The sequence below is a fragment of the Elephantulus edwardii genome, unplaced genomic scaffold (genome assembly GCF_000299155.1).
Source record: "Elephantulus edwardii isolate Elephantulus edwardi_28Jun2011 unplaced genomic scaffold, EleEdw1.0 scaffold00088, whole genome shotgun sequence".
NCBI classification, from domain to species: Eukaryota; Metazoa; Chordata; class Mammalia; order Macroscelidea; family Macroscelididae; genus Elephantulus; species Elephantulus edwardii.
The window spans coordinates 5560237-5573187 of NW_006399838.1; the positions used below are offsets into that span (position 1 = coordinate 5560237).

The 12951-nt window shown below is 43.1% G+C and overlaps 1 protein-coding gene across 2 annotated transcripts in view; it reads right to left on the reverse strand.

Moving 5' to 3' along the window:
* FNDC3B (fibronectin type III domain containing 3B) overlaps positions 1-12951 on the reverse strand; it is a 406030-nt gene that overhangs the window by 391805 nt on the left and 1274 nt on the right. The window lies entirely within an intron of this gene.

Below are 12951 nucleotides of genomic sequence, written 5' to 3' on the forward strand. Positions count from 1 at the left end.
TATGGAAGCCGACTGTCATATCCTTCTCCCAAGGAGAGGCTGGAGGCTTTGAACCAACAACCCTTCCGTCACCAGCTGAGCACTTACTCACTGTGCCAGCAAGGTTCATCGAAGAAATAGAGCCCACTGCTACCTGTCAATTCCAACTCATGGGGACCTCCCGTAAACTTCCAAGAATGGACATTTTTATAAGCAGAGGCTGTCCCTAGTTCTCCTGCAAAGACTGAGGATTCAAACTGCTGACCTTTTGATTAGAAGCACAATATATAATGCACTGTGAGGCAGAGAGTACCCTTGTCTCCCCAAGAGAACAAGCTTTACTTGTGACTTCACACTGATGTGGTCATGCTGCCAGGGGATTTTCCAGGGCTTGCACCCTGATCCTTTTTCCATGGCTTATGGCAGGACTAACAGACATTACAGCCAACAGCGTGTGGCAGATCAATCTGTCCACAGGGACCCCAAAATCTCAGCAGGGCATATTTTGGGCAATTTTTCTTCTCCTTTAATATCTCCCTTCTAGAATTCCACACACACACAAATCGCTAATTTACAGCTATCACAAATCTCTTTCAAAGAGCATTTATCAATACACAAGCAAAATGCACACAATGGAAGACCAGAGTTTGAGGAAAGAAATAAAAGCTTGTGCCAACTTCCTAACTCATTTAGTAACTCGACTGCAGACCCCAGCGGGCAAAAGCTCGAGTATTCGTGCTGTGAAAACAACCAAGGTGCTCAGATGTACTCTGAAGTACCTCAGAAGAAAGGCCTGGCAATCTATTTCCAAAAGAGCTTTTCGGCACAGTTCTGTTGTGACACATGGGCTTATTATGAGTCAGAATCAACTCAACAGCAATTGGTTTATTCTCTAGAGAGGGTGCATATCACTAAAGTAGAAATAGTCTTTGATTGGCACTAAAGGTTTATTCATGTCTTTGCTTTCTTTTCTTTCATTAAAGCCCTACTTTTGTGAGGAAAGGGAGCTTTGGTAGCTTACTGGTAACAAATCACACTGCCAAATCCAAAGGCACAGAGTTCAAATCCACCAATTGCTTCGCAGGAGAAAGACAGAGCATCTCCACCCACGTGCTTAACTGTCGCTGAAAACCTGCTGAAGATCAGCTAAGGGTCAGCTGAGAGTCTACTTAGAAAACAACAATATTTAAGAAAAAGGAGAAAGAAGACTCAGGAAAACTGTGAGTAGAAAAATGGCTCTAATACCCTCCTGCTTCAAAGAGGCCAATTCCAGCAAAAGACAAAGACTTCATGCCTGAGGAGAGGGATTAAGATTAAACGGCACAGTGAACCTGAGAATTCCCCCTTCCATCAACCCATTTAAGGAACACGTACTGTTTACTCGCCATGTGTGACTCTAAGTTAAACCAGTAAGTTATTCCTTCACTCAAGAAAATCAGACATTCTGAAGAGGTCAAGTGACCTGAAGAATACAGAAATACTACAAGAGCATAAAAAAAAGATAAATTCTCTAAAATGATAGCCCAGGGAATAAAAAGGATATGCAAAAGCAAAAGGGACACGATTTTCTGAGCAACCAATATCAATGAAGGGCACTCTGGGAGCATGATGTTTGTAAGACCCTTCATCTTTCGACTGAATAGAAAAAGATCTCAACTTTCCACTTCTTTTCTTCTATCATTTGGTAATGACTGTCCCTCCCGAGAAATGAACTAGACCACAAAAAATGGCCTGTCATGGTATAAATCCATTAAACCATTTTATATTATCAGCAAAGAAAAATACATTATCAGACCCTTACCACTCTGTACCGCCCTCAAGAATCAATAGTTAACGAATTACTTTCAATGGCAGCTACTTACTCTACAGGCCACGTTGTTGTTGTTGTTGGTAGGTGGTGTCAAGCTGCCTGTGAGTGACCATATCTATGTACAACAGCTCTGAACCCGGCTCTATCCCGAGCCAATTTCATTGTCTCTGACACACCCACCTCACAACCCCAGTCACTGAATCAATCCACCTCATAGAGGGCCTTCCTCTCCTGCGCTGTCCCTCCACCCTCCCAAGCATGATGTCCCTCTCCAAAAGCTGGTCCCTCTGGGCAATACACCCAAAGTATGTGAGACCAAGCTTCAGAATTCTTACCTCCTAGGAGCAGCCTGGTTTCACCCTCTCTAGGATGGACCTGTTTGTTCTTAGCAGTCCATGGGATATTCAATACTCTTCTTCAGCACCACAACCTAAAGGCAGTGATTATTCTTCTGTCTCCTGATTTCACTGTCCTGCTCTATGATGCATAATAAGTAACTGCGAAGACCATGGCATAGATCAGGTGCATGTTATTCATTATGTTGTCGCTGTGTATCACAGCGTCGGAACCAACCCGTGGCTGACCCTGCAGCAGGTGTTCAGAGGCAGGTAATCACACAGGAGGAGACAACCCGTCCTTCTCCTGCAGAGCAGCTGGTGGCCTTGAATTGCATGCCTTTGAGATTGCAACGCAGCTCCTTGCCACTAGGCCACCAGCGCTCCAATTCATTGTAGAAATCTCTATAAGATTTAGCTGAAGCACTAAACCACTCTCCCAAACCAAATCTCCAAACCCCAATGGCACAATGGTTCCTACTCACAGCTTCCCTTGATCAGATCTGCCTGGCTCTAAACCTTGTGAGAGGAGTCAGTCCGTCCTTCTCCCAAGAAGCGGCTGAAACCACGCTCTTCAGTTCGCATTCAGACCATCATGTTACACATCCCACCACCAAACTGAATGCTCAAAGGCTAGGAAATGTGACTGGCTGAACTGCAAGCTGGTTTGAATGACTAGAAGCGCAGTTCGGGGTGGTCCCTGTGCCGACATGGTGGACGGCTATTAATAAACTACCAGAATATCTTCCTTTTTTTTTTTTTTTTTTTTGCCCCTCCAGAGATGCACTACTTTTAAACAGTCTCCTCTTAAATTCAGGTCAGTTGAATACAATACTGTTCTGATTTCACAAATTAGCCTAGAGGAATCTCCATTCCCACTGAAATAAATGGAGGAAGAAAATAATTTTCTTTACTAAGACCACCTTCCAGCGCAGACAGGCGAGCACTGGCTGCATGGGGTAAGTGACCAACACACTTTTAACCACCCACTGATTCACTCATTTCCATTAACCTTGACTTCTACCACTCTAAATCAGAATTATCTTCTGAGTCAAGAAGGACCTCAATAAAACATTCAGAAACAGAAATATTTAAAGACTTCTTTCTATTTCTCTCCTAAATGTGTTAAATAATAAACATACAGAATGGCGGGGGGAAAGAACCATAAGTTCCAAGAGAAACTATAACATGAACTAAATCTAACTCCTAACTCCCCACCTATTAGAAAAGGTTGGAAAATGAGAGGGCAAACCCTGTGTAACTAGGAAGTTGTGCACTGTGAAACACTTGTAAAGAAACGGACTCTATTCCTCTGACGCTCACGCTGCCCGTGAGGCCCTGGAGAACGGAGAGGAAGTGGATGTGTAAATACTCTCGGGGCTTTCCACAGCTTAGCCTCGGCCCCGACCCACAGGCAGCCAGAAAGACTAAGGATGTTCTTAAACTTCCAACACCTGTCCCCCCCTACCTGCCATCAAGTGCTTACAGGTGACAAAGAATTTAAAAATAGAAAACCAAACATCAACAGAAAAGTTCCAAAATTAATAAATAGGTGTCCTGAAGTCAACTGATGGTTAAGAGGGGAAAGTTTCTTATTGCTGTAATTATTCTGCATACAGATCACATCAACCCAATATTTGCTGCTCGCAGCTCAAGTGGTAGCTGTCATCAAGTCGACAGCGACTCACAGCGAACCTAGGAACAGATCTGAACCCTGCTCTATCCTGCGCCATCACCCTTACCCATCTCATCTATGCCTGAACTCACTGTGTTGGCTCATTTCATTGAAGGCCTTTGGTAGCATGGAGGAAACCAACAACTATGTCAGAGAAGGCCATGCCAGGGGCCCTACACCTCCATGCAATGTGTAACAGGCAGGAGTAGGAGGTTTCAACCCTGGCCACATTTTTACACTACTTTTCAAAAAATTGATTTCCCAAGTTGCCTTCAAGTGGTTTGTTCTCTCAAACAGGTAAATAGCTTAGGATCTATCTGAACTTCTGAGATGTACATACAGTAAAATCTTTTCATATGGACAAGAAAGGCAAATCTTATCCTAAACTAGCTGGCTAACTGCAAATTCCTAATTAGTAACATCCAGAACAGTGGTGTGGTATGTTGTTGTTTTTTTTAAATAAAGAGACTTTCTTTGGCCCTGCTGTACACAATCTGACCGAGTCCCTTAAGAATAAATCATCTTATTTCCTGGGATTTTAGGATCTTCAATTATTTCTTGAACACACACGCTATTTTCTCCCGAGTTAGGGCCATCTTCCAGAAAACTATTTCAGTGGAAAACTTTTCATAATGGAATACCATGATTTGGTATGATTTCAATTTTGTTTTAGCGAGTTTTTTTCACCTCAAGGGAGTTGTGTGGCATGGCAGTTAAACACTCAGTTACCAACCAAAGGTCAAAATCCAAGCCAAGTTTCGGGTGGACTTTTTTTGGATTGACTGCCTGTACAGAAATGTTTCTCATGAGATACATCATGTTAAACTGTAGCATATACTTCATTTTAAACATATTCTGGAGGGCTACAATTCTAACATGACTCAAAATTTCACAAAGAACTGAGGTAGTCTACTATCTTGACTAAGTTTGATGGCAGACATCATTCTTTATACAGCATTCCACAAATATGAGTAAAATACCCATGTGTGTAGAGAAAAATGCCTTACCTTTGCCAAAAAATGAAAAGTCAGAACAGACAAACTATCCCACGAACAAAGAAGGTAGTGTGGAACTCAATAAAAGCCTTCTAAATAAATTTTTTTTTCTACAAATGAAATAAAATTACATTTTTAAACTCAAACATAATCATTTCATAAAAGGGGCATTTTAAACACTCTTCCTTATTACAACCCCAATCAAAGTTAAGGCTGGCGCCATACCAACTCACTCAAATGTCTCCTCTTACCCCCTTAAACACTTGAGAGGTTTTAAGGCGAGCTCTGGTGGCCTAGTGGCAAGTAGCTACACTGTAATCCCAGAGGTGCGTGGTTCAAATCCGTCAGACACTCTGCTAAAGAAGGAGGAACAATCTCCTCCTGTACCAATCAGATCTGATTTGATGGGACACACATTAAAACAAAAAACAAACAAAACTTGAGAAGTTTTGGTATTGTCGAAACAACACTTCTTGTTGTGTACTGTTGAGTCACAGGTGTCCGCCCTGCAAGTTTTCAGAGGCAGTAAAAAAAGAAAGAAAGAAAGAAAGAAAAAGAGAAGACTACCCTTTTTAGGAGCTAATGTCTGGAACTTACATCCAAGGGAACGAGAGAAGAACTGGCCACAGCTAACCAGGGACAAAGATGGATGGGGACGTATTCAGGAACTGACGGACTTGTTTTCTGAGAAACAGCCTACCTCATGCCTGATGGCCGATCATGACAGTCTATCTCAACCCGATTTACATCCAGTGGTTCAGATTCTCTCAGGATCCCACTCTCAGTCCACACAGCATCAGTGCCAGACGCTACACCCGCCCCCCATCCACAGTCCTCCCGAGAGGCCTGGGACCCAGACCTGCGGCCTCTCATCAGCTGTCCCCTGCCAAGCACTCAAGCTCCACCCAGTCACCCCACACTGGAGCCTGGCACAGAGTTCTGCACGGTGGAGGCACCTGTCTCAGACTGGTCACAGCAAGGCTCTCACTCGTGCTCTATCTTCTTAAAAGACATCCTGTCAAAGCTGGCCTGGTTGCACGTTAAAGCATGTGATGCCAGGGCACCCTCTAGGCTTGGGGGGCTCTGGTGGCCTATGGGTGAGGAGTCACGCTGACAACCCAAAGGTACACAGTTCGGCCCCAGCAGCAGTCTCCTGTACAATTTACTGCCTCTGAAAACCCACTCGAGGGTCAGTGATGTGCTGGTTCCAATTATCCAAGACACAGCAACTGTATATTTTAAAACAAGAACAACAAAAAGCCTCAATAGCCTACGTGCATTTCCAACAACCCTAAGAATCAGAATTAGTGTTTACTTGATAATCATGTTTGCTACCACACAAAACTCTCAGTTAACGGCTTGGCCCCATTAACATGAAGAGACAACTGTGATTTCTAAAGTGGAAACACAGTTAAACTGCAAAGCTATCCCTACACTGAAAATCTGTCTTTCGCTCCATTCTAAGCCATAAAACTGGCAAGTACAAACAATCAGCTTGATAAGGTTAACACACGAGGACTCGACTCACGCCTCACATCCAATGCTGGAAACTGCCAGGTGGGCTGCATCTTACTCCTTTGCCCCGACAATGGCCCAGAATAAAGGCAGCAATGTTGGCCGAGCTACAGGAGAGACAGATCTAGAGGGAAAAAGTCTCCAAGACAGAGCGGGGACACCGGATGGATGCTCCAATCTGAAGGCTTACAAATCAGTGATTCTGTGAGGAGAGGGGAGAAAATAAAGCACAGAGCGAGCTTTGGGTTGATTCATCACAAAGGGAAACATGAAGCATTTCTCCAAGAGTCCAAGCACAATCTGGAGCTGCTCGACACTTCTTGACAGAGTCCCAGGCCAGGAAGCCTTAGGAGAATGTTCTAGAAACTCTGCCATGAAGTCAGTGAGAAAAGGAATCTGCTAGAAAGCATATAACTGTAGGAACAGGTCAGCTGTAAACTCTGAATATCATAAATCTTTATATAGAAAAATTTCCCACACATTTCAATACACTGACTCTCTGATCTCTGGTGACTAAATAACTGAAAAGGTGTTTTCTCTTTATATTAAAATGAGGATAAGCGGTTGCTGAGCTGATCAAGGACACAAAGCTAAAAGTTTAAGCAACTTCTTGAGAAAACTAGATCTAATTTCTCACTGAGGCTTGGATACAACCTTTGCTACAAACATCAAGATGTATTTCTCATCTCCGCCTGTCTTCTCAATACCTTTTAAGATTAAAGTGAATTTCTCATTTGTATCAAACGCCTTAATGTCCCACAAACTGAACCAAGTACCATGAGTAAAGTCCTGATTCCCATATTTGTCACATTCACTAAGATAATAGAATCCTATTTATAACGGGGTTTTTTTTCACGTAGTCCATCGTTCTCAATGGCAGCAGTGGGGATGGACAGGGCATTTCAGCTGAGCATCAAATTAATGGCCACACCTAAAGTTGATATACCATATATCAAAGAGATGAAGGCAATGAAATCCACACAAATACTCAAATAAAATGAAACAATGTAATGCTAACTTATTAATAAAGGTCCTTCAGGATCATCAAATGCAATTATCACTGGGCAAAAGACTGTCATCTATTTTACTGAAAGTGACATCCCCAAAAAGTCTCAATTATTGGATATTAAGAGATAGAATCTAGAGAAATGAATGTTGATGTTAGTATCAACTGCAGTTTCTACTATTACCTAAAAAAAAAAACCCAGAAAGTTGATGAAATTCCTTTTACCAAATAAGGCTCTAAAATACAATGGATTCAAATTATACTAATAAAAAAAGCTATTGGTCCATACCAAAAAGATCTTGGGTTTTTGTTCTAATCTTACTTCCAATTCATGGATGAATCTAGAGTGCTGTATACTTGAATACTATACTTTTGATACTAAAGAAATGATTCAATTTTTTTCAGATCCTTTTAAAAGCTACATTATGGAAGAACAAAGTTTGGTTCTATGATTTAGCTAACACTTAAGAACCGTCCAGTTGGATCAGGAAAGACAGGGCCAGAATGGTGGGGAAAGTTCAATGATGATTCATTTTATAAAACAGAATGTAGGGAAATGATGGTATGAGAACAATGTGAATGAGGGACAGTAGTGAAACACAATGTGTATGAACTTGTGGACAGTAGTCAAACACAATGTATATGAACTTTGATAGCAAATCGATAAAAAATTTGAAACAAATAAGAATCGCCCAATGAACATGAAACTGAAGTATAAGAAAGCAAGTGTATCTCCTCTGTCTACTGCTGTTAGATGCTATAGAGTCTAGAAGACTCACAGCGACACTCTGAAGAGAACACCACTATGAACCTTGTCCCAGCTTGTGCCATCTCATTATTTCTAACATACTTGGGCACCGCATGGCAGCCAACGTGTCAGGCCATTTGTTTGAAGGTCTTCCTCTCTTTCACCAACACTCTACCTTTCCAAGCAGGATCTCTCCCTGAGGAATAATGTCTCCTAACACCCAAAGTATGGGAGACAAAGCTTTGTCATCTTTGCCTTCAAGGTACATTCTGGCTGTACTTTCTCCAACACACATCTGTTTGTTCTTCTGGCAGTCCACGGTCTGTTCAATTCTCCTCTCCAACACCACAGACCGAAGCTATCAATTTTTCTTCTATCATCCTTATTCACTATCCAGCTCGGAGATACACAGCAAGTGATGAAAACACCATAGTACACCTCAGTCCTCAAACTGACATCATTGTTTCTCAAAAATTTGGAGAGGTTCCTGACTGCAGACTTTTCCAGTGTAATACATCTCCTGATCTCTGAACACTACTACCAAAAATGTTGATTGTGGATCCAAGTAAGATAAAGATGTTGCCAATTTCAATCTTTTCTCCATCTATCATGATGTTGCCTATTGGTCCAGTGGTGAGACTTTTTGATGTTGAGATGTTGAAGGTTATATTCAATCCATATTGAAGGCTGTAGTCTTTAATCTTCTACCACAAGTGCTTCAAGTTGGCCTCACTCTCAGCAAGCAAGAACAAGTGTGTTCATGCAAAACCTAGACGAAAGGGCTGCTGTGCTAACAGACCACAGGAACACTACACATGGTTTAAAATGTAAAAACGTGTGTCAAGGTTTATCCTTTCTCCACACCTATTCAAATCTGTATGTAGAGCAAATTATTTGGAAAGGTGACATCAGAATCAGAGGAAGACTCATCCACAACCCTGCTTGCTTCTATTAATATCTGTAAGTATGGACTCCGACAGTTTTCAGGATGACACAGGACCAGCAATCTTTTCTTCAGTTAATACACGGTAGCTACAATTGGAGCTGACTAGATGTCACCTCAGGATGACTACATGTCACCTTAACTGATGAAGAATGACTGAAGAATTGATGCCTTTTCGTTGTGGTGCTGGAGAAGTGCACCAAACACAATGTGGACCAGCAGAAGAATAAATAGGTCTCTTCTGAAGAGGGTGAAATCAAGTTTTACACTGGAGGCTAGGGTTTTGAAGCTCCATCTCACATCCTTTGGGCACGTGGCCAGAAGGGACCAGTCCTCGGAGAGAAGGACATTATGCGTGGAAGGGTGGAGGGACAGCACAGGAAAGAAAGACTCCAGATGAGATGGAAGTGATAGATTAACTGGGGCAATAAGATAGGTGTGCTGAACTCAATGCGACTGGCTTAGGATAGGGTAGACTTCAGAGCCGTTGTACACAGGGTCGCTAAATGGGTCACAGGCAACTCAACGGCATATCATAACAACAAAAACAAGAGACGTCACCTAGCAGTACTAGTGACTTTTCATACTGTCTCCTTATTGCCAAAGCTCCACTTTTTTCTTCAGCATTTCCTATAAATTCTTTCAACTAAACAAGAGAAAGGCAAAAAATTTTCTGCCCATCAGTTAAATTTCATCTGTTCACTTGTGATTAATCTGTCTTGGACATATCAGCATTTTTAAAACTAATGTGCTTATTTTTTAAATTATTGTATTACTTTTGTGTCTGTGTACCACCAAATCGGATCTGACTGGTACAGGAGGAGATAGCCCCTCCTTCTCCAGCAGAGCATCTGGTGGATTTGAACCACGTACCTCAGGGATTGCAGTGCAGCTTCTTGCCACTGGGCCAGCAGAGATCCCCTAATGTGCTTATTTTATCCACTCAATTTGTGAAAGCAAAGTTGAGCTATGGCATTTACAGAACTTACGCATTTACATTCCATTAAGAGACAGAGCTAAGCCTCTTCCATTGCCATAAAGTGAATTCCGACTCCTAGGCAGAGGGGAAATACCCCACAGCATTCCCCAGGCTCTACTCTTTATGGGGAACGAAGCTCTGGTGGCTTGAATATAGTCCAGTTGCAAAGCTAAAGGTGGATAGTTTGAATACACCAGTGGCTTCAGAGAAGAAAAATGGGGCATTTGCAGTCTCCTCCAGTAAAGAATATCAGGGGCCTCAAAACTCGATGGAGGGTAGCTAGGCTTGAGAACCCACCCCACAGTAGTAGCTTTACCCTGTATGTAAAAACACTAACACATCTTTTGCCCAGTGGAGAGGAAGGAGAAGCCGGCGAGTTGAGTGAGTCTGAACTACTCATCTTTCCGTTAGCAACCATGAGCTTATAACCACTAAATGCAACATGACCCAGGGAACATGAATGACTGTGGCAATTAGAATAGTTTCCTGTGCACGCGAACTTGAGACCCACTACTTGCAAGTTACAACTCAACAGCAATGAGTCTGAATCACAAGAGAACAAATAAAATTTAAAACAACTGAAAGGACAATTTTAAATACAGTTCCCCAGTCACACTAGCCACATTTCAAAGAGTCCAAGAGCCCTGTGTGGTTCATCGACCAGACAGCACTCGAAGACCAACTGCCGTGAGTTCAAATCCTGACTCATTATCAGGACCCTGTAGCACAGCAGACCCGCCCTGTAGGGTTTTCAAGACTGTAGCGTGTCAGGAAGTCTCATCTTCTGTGGCTAGGAGAGTCAAACCACCAACCTTTTGGTTAGGAGCTGAATTTGTTAACCACTTTGCCATCAGCACTCTTTCCTGGACAGCACTCACGCTCATCTCCAAGAAATTCCCATCACCAAAGACATTTCTATCGGACAGTGAGGTAAGTAAGGAGGCACGTGACATTAGGATGACTATCCTTCTATGTATTATGTGTCTATTAAGTCACGTAAAAGACTGCTGAGAATTTTCTTTCCAAAAAAGGCATAAAAAAAAGCCCAAGACATAATGCTTTTATCACATATTAGATAGCCAACTAAATGTATCCCTATCAATACAATCCTATATTGGCGGCACAGTTCCCAATTGCTAGGCCAGTAGTTGGAACCTACCAAGCTGCTCTTAGGTTGAAAGATGTGACAGTTCCTGGGTAAAGATTTATAGCCTTGGAAACTCGATGGAAGCAGTTCTACTCTGTCCTAAAGTTACTACTGGAACACTGACAACTGGGTTTAGGGTTTTGGGGGTTTTGTATGTTTATTGTCTTGAGGGGTGCAGACACCATTCTCTGGTTCACCGGCTGGGAGGGGTGGGGGAGTCAGAACCAGTGACTGGTCTAGTGCTTAACCCCTGCTCCACCAGGGCTCCTTCCCATGATTTAAAAAAAAAAAAATTCAAAACTCTTATAGGACAGTCCCATTGTGTCCTGCAGGGTCACTGTGACAAATCAAGTAGAAAGTAACCAGTGTCTGTCAGACTTTGCAGATGACGTTGTCCTTGAACAAACCTCTGCTCCCTGGGTCTCATTTACCTCTGAAAGTGTTAAGAAGGTCGAGTTAACCCCTCAGGCCTCTAACCAGATGCCATGACAGTAAGCCCACCAGTGAGCAAGAAGGAACACAAATCCCTTTTCCAGTAAACCACCACCTAGGCTCCCAGAGTCCTACCAGACCCTAAGCATTCTTCCGGAAAGCCCAGAGGACGGGCTCTCCACTCTGCTGGGAGCTATTTATAAAATCTGTCTTAAAAGGTTACTGGAAATTCTTTCTGAAATTGTATATACTGTAATTAGAAGCTACAACCCCCTATTCTGCGATAACTTGCAGTTTTAACATCTTTTTAAAATGAACACTGTATCTTTAGAGATGATTTTTTGTCCCCTCTCTCAACAGCATCTAAAACCAACAAACATACTTTTAAAGTACATACTAGTTTAATACAATAGTTTAATGACAGATTTTTTTTTTTTAATCAGATATGCCTCACTCTCAGCCAACCTGTATGCGCCCCTCTGGTATTTAAACAAAGTGAGAATTACACCCTTGTGGGCGAGGTCCCCTTGCAGAGCTTAACCCTCATTAACAGTCCCTCCCAAGGAGCCCAGAAATGTCCAGAATGCAAGGTCCCCAGAACTTTCACCGAGGTGGAAAAATCAAGGACCCCACTTTCCCCCTAAAAAAGGCACAAACCCGGGGCCAAAGACTGCTATGCACTACGGGTGCCCCAGGAGTCAGAGCCCTTGATGAAAAGCATTACTCCAGCGGCAGAGAGATGTGAACCCAGCGGTGCAATTCTGCCCAAGGCCTGAAGCCTCAAAAAAAAAAAAAAGTGTTATTCCAGAGCAGATTCCTTTTCTTCCGGGTCTGTCTGCCCACAACCACTGTACCCTCCTTTTTCCAGCCCCATTCCCAAAGCCCCACCTAGCTCGACATTAAAAAAAAAATAAAAGACTGCGGGGCTCTGGGGCGGGGGGCGGCTGATGCCTTCTCCCTTTGCTTTCCTTAGCAAGGCCTGGTAACAGGGGGAAATTAAACTCAAATTAGCTTCACATGAAAAAATAAACAGACAAGCAACCAGAGGGTGTCCACCCCACAAAAGATCTGGTCACTTCCAAATTATGAGGAACCCCAAGGGGAAAAGCGGGGGAAGCGGACTAAAATTCAACCGGGATGGAGAGACAATCTGTGGGGTTTTGGCCTCAATGTCCGCCCATCGCGGCAAGATTCCAAACTGTGTTCCCAGAAAACACGAGACAGAAGCGAAAACATAAAATTCAAAGTTGTAACTTTCTTAAAGAAAGTCGGCCCCCGGCAGTCGCCCGTCTCGGCCCGGGCCGCCAGGGTGGGCGCCGGGATTCGAGCCGCCCACCCCAAGCGCGCGCCCCGGGCAGCCTCGCCGCCTCTCCGCCCAGGCGCCGCC